This window comes from Erinaceus europaeus, chromosome 6 (genome assembly GCF_950295315.1).
Source record: "Erinaceus europaeus chromosome 6, mEriEur2.1, whole genome shotgun sequence".
Taxonomy (NCBI): domain Eukaryota; kingdom Metazoa; phylum Chordata; class Mammalia; order Eulipotyphla; family Erinaceidae; genus Erinaceus; species Erinaceus europaeus.
The window spans coordinates 15,005,574-15,018,918 of record NC_080167.1 but is presented as its reverse complement, the minus strand read 5'-3'; the positions used below and the strand labels follow the sequence as shown (position 1 = coordinate 15,018,918).

Here is a 13,345-nt window from a genome sequence, read left to right as displayed (position 1 = left end):
TGCAAGTTTTTTGTTTTATTTTTATTTGTTTTATGTTTATTGATTGTTTTAAAGAGATTGTTTTCCCTCTATGGAAAGTGCAGGCAATGCCCCCTAGTGGTCACTCAGAAGATTTGGGGGAAGGAATGCTTCATTTAGAGAATTTTCTCTCCCCCCCCCTTTTTTTTTTCTTCTTCCCTCCCTTCTTTCTTTCCTTTGTTCTCTAGCTGCTTAATGGGCTGTCTGCCCTTTTGAAAGTAACTTTTTAAAAAATTTATTTTCCCGGGAGTCGGGCGGTAGCGCAGCGGGTTAAGCGCAGGTGGCACAAAGCGCAGGGACCGGAGTAAGGATCCCGGTTCGAGCCCCCGGCTCCCCACCTGCAGGGGAGTTGCTTCACAGGCGGTGAAGAAAGTCTACAGGTGTCTGTCTGTCTCTCCCCCTCTCTGTCTTCCCCTCCTCTCTCCATTTCTCTCTGTCCTAGTCAACAACGATGACATCAACATCAATAATAACTACAACAACAAGGGCAACAAAAAGGAAAATAAATAATAATAATAATAATTTATTTTCCCTTTTGTTGCCCTTTTTTAATTGTTGTAGTTGTTATTGATGTCGTCGTCGTTGGATAGGACAGTGAGAAATGGAGAGAGGAGGGGAAGACAGTGAGGGGAAGAATAAGACAGACACCTGCAGCCCTGCTTCACCGCCTGTGAAGTGACTCCCCTGTAGGTGGGGAGCCCGGGTCTCAAACCGAGATCATTACGCTGGTCCTTGCGCTTCGCGCCGCGTGCGCTTAACCAGCTTCGCTACCGCCCGACTCCCTTTTTTTTTGTAACTGATTGGTTGGGGGGGTCGTAATGACGCAGTGGGTTAAGTGCACATGGTAAGGAGAGCAAAAATCCCAGTTTGAGCCCCTGGCTCCCCACCTGCAGGGGGTTGGCTTTACAAGTTGTGAAGCAGGTCTGCAGGTGTCTATCTTTCAGGGTCGGCTACCTGGTTGAATGCACGTTACAATACACAATGACCTGGGTTCGAGCCCCCAGTCCCCACCTACAGGGCAAAAGCTTCACGAGTGGTGAAGCAGGGCTGCAGGTGTCTCTTATCTCTTTCCTTCTCTATAACCCCCTTCTCTCTCAATTTCTGGCTGTCTCTATCCAATAAATAAAGATAATTTTAAAAATTAAAAAATAAGCGTGTCTGTCTTTCTCACTCCCTCTCTATCTTTCTCTCCCCTCTCAGTTTCTCTCTAGCCTATCCAATAAAATAGGAAAATGGCTGCCAGGAGCAGTGGATTCATAGTACAGGCACTGAACCCCAGTGATAACCTTGGAGGACAAAAAAGCAAAAACAAAAAACCTGATGGATGCTCATCATTAGGGAAAAAAAAAATGATCAAGCAGGGAAAAGACATGAACAAGTAGTGATGTTACTGAGAATGTATCAGGTTGCTTTGCCTGGTTCTATATGTTCCTTTGTTAGGGGCCAGCAACCAATGGGAGTGGACACTAGTGTCTCCTTTGACAAGGGAGGATATTGAGACTTTCATGAGCTAAGTAACTTGTTGGGTACTTGACCAAGCCAAGGAAACTCAAAACCCACCATCCTGAGAAAGCCAGTAATGCTTTGGTGTGTGTGAGCATCCAAATTTGATGCAAGTTTAGGATAGCTATTTACCATTCTCTACCATCAGTCTAGCAACAGTCAATGTTCTTGTCTGAGTTCCCTGAACCTTTGTGTCCTTGTTTGTAAAGAGAGAGAGAGAGAGATATCACACTAGCATTTATTTCAAATGGTTGTTGTGAGGACTAAATGAGGTAAAGCATGCCAAGGAGGACAAGAATTCGATAGACCTGTAGTTAGTGCTGTGTGTGTTCATAGTCACATTTAGTTATATATAGTCACATGTAGTTAGTGCTGTGTGTGTTCATAGTCGTATTTATTTATTTGAAGGGGAAGGGTCCAGAGCACCACTCTGACATAACTTCTGGGACTCACACATGTATATCTGGTGCGCTCTGCCTGTTTCACTACCTCCTGGATTGCTGGTTAATGTGTTTTGAATATTTATTTGTCATTCATGCAACCTTCCTGTGGATGGGTATTTTGATAATGGCTGGGGGTTTTTTGTTTGTTTTTTTGTTTTTTTGCTGTTATAAGAAAATTTTGAGAGGAACATTCTAGACGTATGCCACCCATAAATAGCAAGCATTAGTGATACATGGCTGTTGAGCCCTTGAATTATGATTCACCCAAATTCAGATGTGATGGGAATGAAAAATACGCAATATATTTCAAATACTTTAGTATTCTCCCCAAAACCAATGTAATTAATTTATTTTTTATGTTGACTACATGTTGAAATTAGACTTGCCAGATTTAAAAAGACCCCCAATTACATTTGAATTTCATATAAACAAATAGTCATAGTATTAGTATCCCCAAAATATTTGAATGAATGGGATATACTTAATGCCAAACAAGAAATGTAATAGGATATATATATATATATATATATATATATATATATTATAATATATCTTATTTTAATTTTATTTATTTATTCCCTTTTGTTGCCCTTGTTTTATTGTTGTTATTGATGTTGTTCTTGTTGGATAGGACAGAAAGAAATGGAGAGAGATGGGGAAGACAGAGAGGGGAAGAGAAAGACAGACACCTGCAGACCTGCTTTACCGCTTGTGAAGTGACTCTCCTGCAGGTGGGGAGCCGCGGCTTGAACCGTCATCCTTACACCGGTCCTTGCCCTTTGCACTACCTGCGCTTAGCCCACTGTACTACTTTGCACTACCTGCGCTTAGCCCGACTCCCAGGATATATTTTATTTTTATCTGCTAAATCTGGCAAACTAAGTTGAAATGATATGTTGGATATATTAACTAAACAAAATGAGTAACTTGAGGGAGAGAGACACCCGCAGCCAGCACTGCTCCACAGTTGGTGAAGTGAACCGGTGGGTACTGGGCGCTTGAACCCAGATGTGTAAGAACCCAAATCCTTGCACATGATAATGTGTGTGCTGTACTGGGACACCACACAGCCTCGTTCCCTTATTTGACCTTTTTAAATGTGGCTATGTACGGTTGTTTTTTTTTGTTTTTTTTTTACTTACGTTGCTATGTTCTCTGCAACCAGAGAACCTGTTTGATTACATATTTGGGGTTGATTTCTTTTTTTCTTTTTCTATTTTTCTTTTTCTTTTTTTTTGCCTTCAGGGTTATTGCTGGAACTCGGTACCTGCACTACAAATCCACTGCTCCTGGAGGCTATTTTTTCCCTTTGGTTGCCCTTGTTTGTTTATCGTTGTTGTAGTTATTATTATTGTTATTACTGTCATTGTTGTTGGATAGGACAGAGAGAAATCGAGAGAGGAGATGACAGAGAGGGGGAGAGAAAGACAGACACCTGCAGACCTGCTTCATCACTTGTGTGAGGTGAATGTGATAGCCACTACACTATGGAAACCCCACTGCTTCACCGCTTGTGAAGTGACCTTCCTGTAAGAGGGAGCTGGGAGCTTGAACTCTGGTCCTTGTGCTACATGCCATCTGTGCTTAATCCACTGAGCTACCGCCCGACCCCTTGGGGTTGATTTCTAAGTATGAATGTGCTGGGATTACCCCAGGCACTCATTGCTGTGGGAGTTCAATCCTAACTCTTTCTGAAGCTTAGGGGGATCTAGCTCGGATGACAATCAAAATGAAATGTCTCCAACTCTTCTCATGTAGTTCCCTAGTCCATGTAGGGTTTTGATTTGACATTCCCTGCAGGCACTAAGGAGAAATGGCATTTCTCAGAGCACAGACATCACTTGGGATGGGCAGCTGACACACTGTCTCAGGCCAGTGGTCTCTGCACTTGGAGGGTCAACCCGGCTTCTCCCCAACCCGCTTCCCCCAGCCAAGGAGTTGCTCCCAGAGAGGCTGTGCTGTTTGCAGATTTCCTCTTTAAGAAATCTGACATGCCACTGCCCACTATAGGATTAGTGGAGGGGTTCAAAATTATGTACAAATATAGTCACACCATGCAGTACTGGGGGTGAGGACTTCAACAGGTGGATTTGGGGGCGGGGGCACAATTTAGCAATAATATTCATTCTAAATTATTTTGTATAAAGAATAGGCTAGGAAGTCGGGCGGTAGCACAGTAGTTAAGCGCACATGGCGCAAAACACAAGCCCCCCGGCTCTCCACCTACAGGGAGTTGTTTCACAGGCAGTGAAGCAGGTCTGCAGGTGTCTCTCTTCCTCTTTATCTCCCCCTTCTCTCTCAACTTCTGTCTCTATCCAATAACAAATAAATAAATAAAATTAAAAAAACAATTTGTAAAAAAAAAAAAGAATAGGCTAGAGAGGCTAAGTGGTAGTGCACCAGATTAAGCACACAAATTACAGTGCACAAGGACCCAGGTTCAAGCCCCTGGTCCCTACCTGCAAGGGGAAAGCTTCACGAGCTATAAAGCAGGTGTCTCTTTGTCTTTCTCCCTCTCTATCTTCCCCTCCCCTCTCAATTTCTCTGTTTCTATCTAATAATAAGTAAATAAAATTTAAAAAATAGGCTAGAGATACAGCATAATGGCTATTCAGAAGACTCTAATGCCTGAGGCTCTGAGATCCCAGGTTCAATCCCCAGCTCCTCCATAAGACAGAGCTGATCAGTGCTCTGGTTATCTGTTTTTCTTTTGTTTAAAAAAAAAAGAGAGAGAATAAGTATGATGATCCCCTAGTCAGCTCTGGAAATACCCAGAAGTAAATTATTGTCAGTATAGCCAACCCCCCTCCCCCACATATCTGCCTTAGAGATTGTATCAGGTTTTTTGTTGTTGTTGTTTATTTTTTAATTTTATTTATTTATTAATGCAAGATAGGGCAGAAGAGAGAAAAACAGAGCATCCCTTGGCACATGAGCATTCAGGGGATCAAACTCAGGACCTCATGCATCCAAGTTCAGCACCTTCTCATTGCTCCACCTTCTGAGCCCCTGTTTTTTTGTTTTTTTTCTTTTTCTTTCAGGAGTGATGCTAAGAAACAAACCCTATAGCCTACCACAGCTTAACACCTGCATTAGTTTTAGAGATTATTTAATCCATGGAATAAGGCTGGGAGGTAGCTAACATTGATATCCACAATGCAGTGGGAACTGGAGGCCCAAAGAGGTGCACAACCTGTGGTCTTTAAGAAGTGTCTATGTCTCTGTGTACCTGCACCATACTGGGAGATACTCAAAGAAATGTGTGTGTAGGGAGGTGGGGGGGCGCTGCTGTGTTGAAGCATTTCCTGGCCCGCAGGGTTAAAAAGTGAACAGGAAGGGAAGTAAGTGCATGACTGACTGCCTGGGCCGTGGGGTCTCTGGGTTCCCAGGTTTGCGGGCTGCTTCTCCCGAATTGGAGGCAGGTGGGGTTGAAAGATCAAGGGTGCCTGCTGTCAGGATGCAAAGCAGTCTGGATCAGGTTACCCAACAAGTAGTTAGCACTAAACGATGATTAGTGAGCAATGCTTTGATCTCCCACCTTGCCTTCCCTGGAACAGAGTCCGGCTCTGGAACTGATTAGGGGCTACAACATCATTTCTGATGTGGTGTCTTTCAAATCAAAGATGCTACTGAATCACCCTTCTCTCAATTGGCTGCTTCCCTCCTAGCGGTGATAGATTTGTTGGGATCGTCTACACTTCAACTGCTTCCTTTTATAATCAGGTGGGAGGGCTGGGGGGGCACTGTCTGTGACCTCAGAACCAAACCGAGGGAACTGAGCTTCTTTGAGTCTTGACCTCTGACCTCAGCCTGATTAGCTAGTCGGCCTCCTGCTCCATGCTCCCATTAGTTTGCTGACTTATTCACAGGAGGAAACTGCTGAAGGGGAGAGAGTCTGCCTCTAGAGGGGCCAAACCAGGCTGCCACTTGAGTTTCAGTTACTGGCTATTTATCTTTCTTACAAAAAAAATTAAAAGTTTTGTTTCTTTTTAAATTTATTTATTAGGTAATATGACAGAGAGAGAGAAAGGAAGAGAGAAAGAAAGAACCAGAGCACCAATGACACACGTGATGCCGGGATGCAAACTCAGGACCTCATTGTTGAGAGTCTAGCTCTTTTCATCCTCTGCACCACCTCCCAGCTCCCATTGACTGTTGTTCTGGGGTGTGTGGGAGTATACAGCCTGGGACCCGCTTCCTCAAAGGGACTTTATGGGGCCCCATAGGGACCACAGAGGAAATGACATACACACCTGATGGCTGTCGCCCTCTCTTCTGTCGTTTCCCTTCCCCTTTCTCTGTGTGCGGGCCATGTGGATGGGGGAGGCCTTTCTCTGAAGAAGACATGTGATTCAGGAGATGGAACCTCATGTGCTTGCTGTTCCTGCTCTGCCCTGCTCCCAGTCCCTGTCCCTGCTGAAGCTGTGTTGTACTGTGAGGAGGAGAAGCATGACTACCATTTCAGCCAGGCAACCCTCTGGGAGGGCTGAACTTCTGGGCAGGCTGTGGCAACGTGTTAAAAGCAAGCTGTTAAAGGAAAAAAATACAGTTTCCCAGGCCCCACCTGGGGTCATGTGATTCTGTAGATTTGTGGTAGAGCCTGGGGATCAGTATATTTATTTATTTATCTATTTACATCCAGGGTTGTCACTGGGGCTTGTTAACTACACCAGGACTCCATTGCTCCTGGGGACATCTTTTTTTCCATTGTTGTTGCTGTTATTGTTGTTGGAGAGGACAGAGAGAAATGGAGAGAGGAGGGGAAGACAGAGAGGGGAAGAGAAAGACACCTGCAGACCTGCTTCACCGCTTGTGAAGTGGCTCCCCTGCAGGTGTGGAGCTGGGGGCTCAAACCGAGATCCTTGCACCAGTCCTTACGCTTCACTTTATGTGCGTTTAACTCAGTGTGCTACCACCCAGCCCCCAGCCCCCTGATCAGCTATGTATGTATGTATGTATGTACTGCTCAGTTCTGGCTTGTGGTGATGCAGGAGACTGAACCTGGGACTTTGGAGCCTCAGGCGTGAGAGTCTCTTTGTGTAACTATTATGCTATCTAATTTCTTTATTAGGGGATTAATGGTTTACAGTAAAATACAATAGTTTGTACATGCATAACACTTTCCAGTTTTCCACATTCAACCCCCACTAGATCCTCCGCTGCCCATGTTCCAGGACCTGAACCTTCCCCCTCACCCCAGAGTCTTTTACTTTGGTGTAATACACCAATTCCAGTCCAAGTTCTGCTTAGTGTTTTCCATTCTGATCTTGTTTTTCAACTTCTATGAGTGAGATCATTCCATATTCATCCTTCTGTTTCTGATATCTCACTTAACATGATTCCTTCAAGCTCCATCCAAGATGAGGTGAAGAAGAAGAATTCACCATTTTTAATAGCTGAGTAGTATTCCATGGTGTATATATACCACAACTTTCTCAGCCACTCATCTGTTGTTGCACACCTGGGTTGCTTCCAGGTTTTGGCTATTACAAATTGTACTGCTATAAACATAGATATACACAAGATTTTTGGATGGGTATGTTTGGTTCCTTAGGATATATCCCCAGGAGAAGAATTGCAGGGTCATAGGGTAGGTCCACTTCTAGCCTTCTGAGAGTTCTCCAGACTGGACCAATTGACATTTCTACCAGCAGTGCAGGATGGTTCCTTTGTCCTCACAACCTCTCCAGCAGCACTTTCTTTTTTTTTTTTTAATTTATTTATTTTCCCCTTTGTTGCCCTTGTTTTTTTTTTATTGTTGTTGTAGTTATTATTGTTGTTATTGATGTCTTCATTGTTGGATAGGACAGAGAGAAATGGAGAGAGGAGAAGACAGAAAGATAGAAGAAGAAAGAAGAGAGGAAGATAGACACCTGCAGACCTGCTTCACCGCCTGTGAAGTGACCCCCCTCAGCAGCACTTTCTAACCATAATGCAGATCATGATATTATACCCTCTGGTCAGATGCACAGGGATTCAGTCCTGACTTTGCCACTAAGTGGCAGGTGGTCATGGGTGCATCTGAGCCTTAGTTTATCGATGTGTAAAAGAAGTTGTTAGCCTTGCCTTCACGGAGATGCTGTTTATAACATGCCTCTATGTTGGGCCATTAATCAGTGACAGCCATCATGGCTTCTAGTGGTTAATAAGCAATTATCTTAGCTAGCCCAGAATTTGGAGGTCCTAGCAACAGAAATGGGGCTAGGGGGCCAGGCGGTGGTTCACCTGGTCAAGCGCACACACCACTGTGCAAGGACCCAGGTCTCCACCTGCAGGGAGAAAGCTTCACAAGTGGTGGAGCAAGCTACAGGTATCTCTTTTTCTCTCCTTCTATATCTCCCCCTCCCCTTTTATTTATTTTTTTTATTTAAGAAAGGATTAATTAACAAAACCATAGGGTAGGAGGGGTACAACTCCACACAATTCCCACCACCCAATCTCCATATCCCACCCCCTCCCCCGATAGCTTTCCCACTCTCTATCCCTCTGGGAGCATGGACCCAGGGTCATTGTGGGTTGCAGAAGGTAGAAGGTCTGGCTTCTGTAATTGCTTCCCCGCTGAACATGGACCCCTCCCCTTTTAATGACTGCTTCCCCACCCCCACCCCCAAGGCTGACTTAAGACAGTGCTTCTTTCTCTTCATCTGTCCCTTGCTCAATCAGAGGGAGAAGTCCCAAACCTTGCAGTAGGAGAGGGACTACTGATGAGAATTGGCCTCAGCAGGGTTTAGAGGTAGGTAAGGCTCCTGGCCAGGAGGGAGGGTATGTGTGTCCAGATTTTCCCGAAATCGGAGAACAGGGAAAAGGCCTCTGAGGACAGTAGTGTCCAAGAGAGAACAGGTGAAGGCAGCCTGCTATGCATGGAGAGGCAGCTAGCAGAAAACACTGTGCCCCAGAGCAAAGGAAGGCCACAGAAGCAAAATGGCAACAAGTATAAAGCACGCTAGGACCCTTGTCTGCATTCCCCAGCACTTTCCCTAAGTGACTATCAAAGTCGTTTATGGAGTTGACTCTTACGTTTCCCAGGAGTGCAACTAAAATCTGTGATAAAAGAATACTCATAGCTGTCCAGGAAATAGTCCAACTAGTAGAGCACGGGATTTGCATGCCTGAAGCTCCTGACTTGTGCTAAAATGTCTGCTTTCTCTTTCATATGAAACATTTATTTGTTTGTTTGTTTTGTATAAGAGCACTGCTCAGCTATGAGTTATGGTGGTGCTAGGAATTGAACCCGGGAGCTTAGAGCCTCAGGCTTAAAATCCATTTACGGGAGTCGGGCGGCAGCGGGTTGAGCGCAAGTGGCGCAAAGTGCAAGAACCAGCATTAAGGATCCCTGTTCGTAACATCCCCCGCCCCGCAAGTGGTGAAGCAGGTCTGCGGGTGTCTATCTTTCTCTCCCCCTCTCTATCTCCTCCTCTCTCCATTTCTCTCTGTCCTATCCAAGAACAACAGCAGCAATGATAATAATAACAACAACGATAAACAACAAGGGCAACAAAAGGGAAAAATCCACATACATAACCATTATGTTGTCTTCCCAGCCTAAAATACATCTTTTAAAAAGAAAAAAAGGTGTGTGTGGGGTGGGGCAGGAGATGGCTTACCTGTTAGAGCACACATTTTGCTAAGCATGAGGACCTGGGTTTGGGTTTGAGCCCTCAGACCCCCAACCACATGGGGACATCATGCATGGGCACAGAGGGAGTTTCATGAACAGTGGAACAGTGGTATGGTGTCTCTTCTCTTCCTCTGTGTCTGTTTGGAATTCAAAGAAAGGGGGAAAAAGTCTGGTGGGAGTGGTAGAATCACTTAGGCATGGGACCGGGTGGTGGCACACCTGGTTGAACACACTTTTTACAATGTGCAAAAACCCAGGTTCAAACCCCCAGTCCCTACCCGGAGGGGGAAAGCTTTGCGAATAGTGAAGCAAGGCTGTAGGTGTCTCTCTATCTCTCTCCCTCTCTATCTCCCCCTTTCTACTTGATTTCTGGCTGTCTCTATCCAATAAACAAATAAAGATAATAAAAAATTTTTAAAAAATGAATCAGTCAGTGGAGTCGGGCTGTAGCACAGCGGGTTAAGCGCAGGTGGCGCAAAGCACAAAGACCGGCATAAGGATCCCGGTTCGAACCCCGGCTCCCCACCTGCAGGGAGTCGCTTCACAGGTGGTAAAGCGGTCTGTAGTTGTCTCTTTCTCTCCTCCTCTCTGTCTTCCCCTCCTCTCTCCATTTCTCTCTGTCCTATCCAACAACGACAACAATAATAACTACAACAATAAAACAACAAGGTCAACAAAAGGGAATAAATAAAATAAATATTTAAAAGAAAACATTTAAAAAAATGAGTCAGTCAGGATTCTGTTTGTTTTAGATTTATTAACATGAGAAAGAACTTGAGTGTCACTCTGGCACATGAATTATTAGCTTTCTTCGTATCCATTTTGTGTCCAGTAGAAAAAGATTTCTCCCAGATAGCAAGGACCCACAAAGTCTTTGTGGAATGAATGTATGCAATTGGTTTTAGCTTTTGGTCTCTCTCACCATCTCTCCAAATACCTCAGACTCCCCTCTCTTATCCTTCAAGTTTAGGCAGACCCCCTTTGAATGGTACTAGAGTTGAGAAGATCTTATCTCACTCAGAATTTCTCAAACATCATCTGTATCATTTGAGAACCGCTTTATTAGAACTTTAAGACAGTATTCAGTTGAAATAACCTGTAATTAAATTCTGCAGCCTGGGATTTCTCTCTCAGTCTGATAACCTGCTCAGCTGTCTTTGTTAAAAATACCAAAGACAAATTCATGGAAAGCAGTTGAGATATTGAGGGCTTTGGTGGGGTAACTAGAAAGTGAGGCAGATCGTGTAGTGATTGCGACCATTATCTTGGTTTTATTCTATAACAATGGCCTGTGCTTCAGACTTTCATTTTTGTCAAATGTTAGTGTATATTTCCCATTCTAAAGGAGGACACTTGATCACTGATATTGTGTATAAATTGCCACCCCTCTCCCCCAATTTGGCTTTGTTAGAAACATGGACACTGGGACCATGTGGTGGCACACATATTACAGGTTCAAGACCCTGGTCCCCACCTGCAGGGGGAAAGCTTCACAAGTGGTAAAGTAGGGCTGCAGATGTCTCTCTGCCTTTTTCCCTCTCTGTCTCCCCTTCTCCTCTCAATTTCTGTCTCTATCCAATAATAAATAAATAAAAAGGTGAGAAAAAAAAAAAAAGCAAGAAAGAAACATGGACAGTCATGACCAGTTGATGCTGTCAGAGACTCCCTTCTCCAAATTTAGTGATTAAGATGGGCAAAGGGACATTATTAGGTGACTGCAAATGAAATGCCACATTGTTTAGTTTTGTAAAACCGAGATGGCATGTGTGTTTGTTAGGACAAGGAAACCTTGGGCAGTGGCACACCTGGTTAAGCGCACACATTGCAATGCCCAAGGACCCTGGTTCAAGCCCTTGGCCCACCTGCAGGAGCAAAGCTTCAGGAGTGATGAAGCAGGGTTGTAGGTGTCTGTCTTTTTCTTCCTTCTTGATTTTTCTGTCTCTATTCAATAAATAAAAATCTTGGGCATGAGTAGATAGCATAATGGTTATGCAAAGAGACTCTCAAGCCTGAGGCTCCAAAGTCCCAGGTGTAATCCCTTGCACCACCATAAACCAGAACTGATTAGTGTTCTGGTAAATAAATAAATAAATAAATAAATAAAATCCAAATAAATGAAAATCTTAAAAAAAAAAAAAAAAAAAGGAGGGATCTATTTCTCTCTCTCTTTCTCTCTCCCCTCCATCCCTTCTTCCCTTCTCCCTCCCTCACTCCCTCCCCCTAACATGTGTATGTTCTCTAATAAAAAGTTTAAAAATAGCTGAAAAAAAAAATAGGTGGGAAGTCAAAACTATGTATGGTAAAACGTGTCCTAAACCACTGACTCCCTCTGCAAAAAAAACCACAAAAACCTACCAGGAGTGCATTTGTCGTGCAGGCATAGAGTAGAGGCAGATGTGACATTTTATCCCTAAATACTAGTGTTTGCATTTCCAAAACAGATTTTTATTATTTTTTATTTTATTTTTATACATAGCCAAAATAACATTATTACACCAGCAAAATTTTTAATAATACCACTTATTGCTTGGTCACATTCAGATTTTTCAGATAATCCTGTGTTTGTTTTTACCAGAGTACTGCTTAGCTCTGATTTATGGTAGAGCTGGGGACTAAACATGGGACCTTGGAACCTCAGCTATGAAAGTCTTTTTGCATAACCATATGGTATCTCCCCAACCCACCAGATTATCCTTTTCTTTAAAAAAAAAAATCTTTATTTGTTTATTATTAGATAGAAACAGAGAGAAATTAACAGGGAAGGGGAAGATAAGGAGGGAGGGAGGGAGAGACACCTGCAGCCCTGCTTCACCACTCATGAAGCTTTCCCCCTACAGGTGGGGACCAGGGGCTTGAACCTGGGTCCTTGTGCACTGTAATTTGTGTGCTTAGCCAGGTGTGTCACCAACAGCCCCCCAGATTATCCTTTTCTTTTTTTATATTTATTTATTTCCCCTTTTGTTACCCTTGTTTTATTGTTGTAGTAGTTGTTATTATTGATGTCATTGTTGTTAGATAGGACAGAGAGAAATGGAGAGAGGAGAGGAAGACAGAGGGGGGAGAGAAAGACAGACACCTGCAGACCTACTTCACCGCCTGTGAAGTGACTCCCCTGCAGGTAGGGAGCCGAGGGCTCAAACCGGGATCCTTAACGCCAGCCCTTGTGCTTTGCGCCATGTGTGCTTAACCCACTGTGCTACCACCCGACTCCCCAGATTATCCTTTTCAACTGCTTTATCCAAGCCAGGATCTAATCCAAGAGGAGACACACTAAATCTGCTTTCTTTTAAGTATTTATTTTATTTTTTATATGTATACATGAGAGATAACCCAGAATACCACTGTGGTACATACATGCGATGCTGAAGATCAAACTGAGAACCTCAGGCATGAAAGTCCAGTGCTCTACCAGTTGAGCTATTTACCCAGTCACCTAATTTTTTTTTAATCCAGACCTTTCTCAGGATGCCAGTTGCTAGAAAAGATAGAACTTTGTGCCTTGTGGAACACTTCACATTATTTATTTGTCTGATAGCTTTCTTGTGTCATTTAGCTTTTCCCTATTAACTTCTCTCTCTCTCTCTCTCTCTCCCTCTCCCTCTCCCTCTCCCTCTCCCTCTCCCTCTCCCTCTCCCTCTCTCTCTCTCATTTCTGCCAGTGTTATCGCTGGAGTTCTCTGTTAGCACTACAAATCCACTGCTTCCAGTGGGCACAGACACACATACACACACACACACACACACACACATTTTATTTGCTAGGA

At 43.8% G+C, this 13,345-nt stretch overlaps 1 protein-coding gene across 12 annotated transcripts in view; it reads left to right on the top strand.

Annotated features, from left to right (window-relative positions):
- KDM2B (lysine demethylase 2B) overlaps positions 1–13,345 on the top strand; it is a 151,851-nt gene that overhangs the window by 89,460 nt on the left and 49,046 nt on the right. The window lies entirely within an intron of this gene.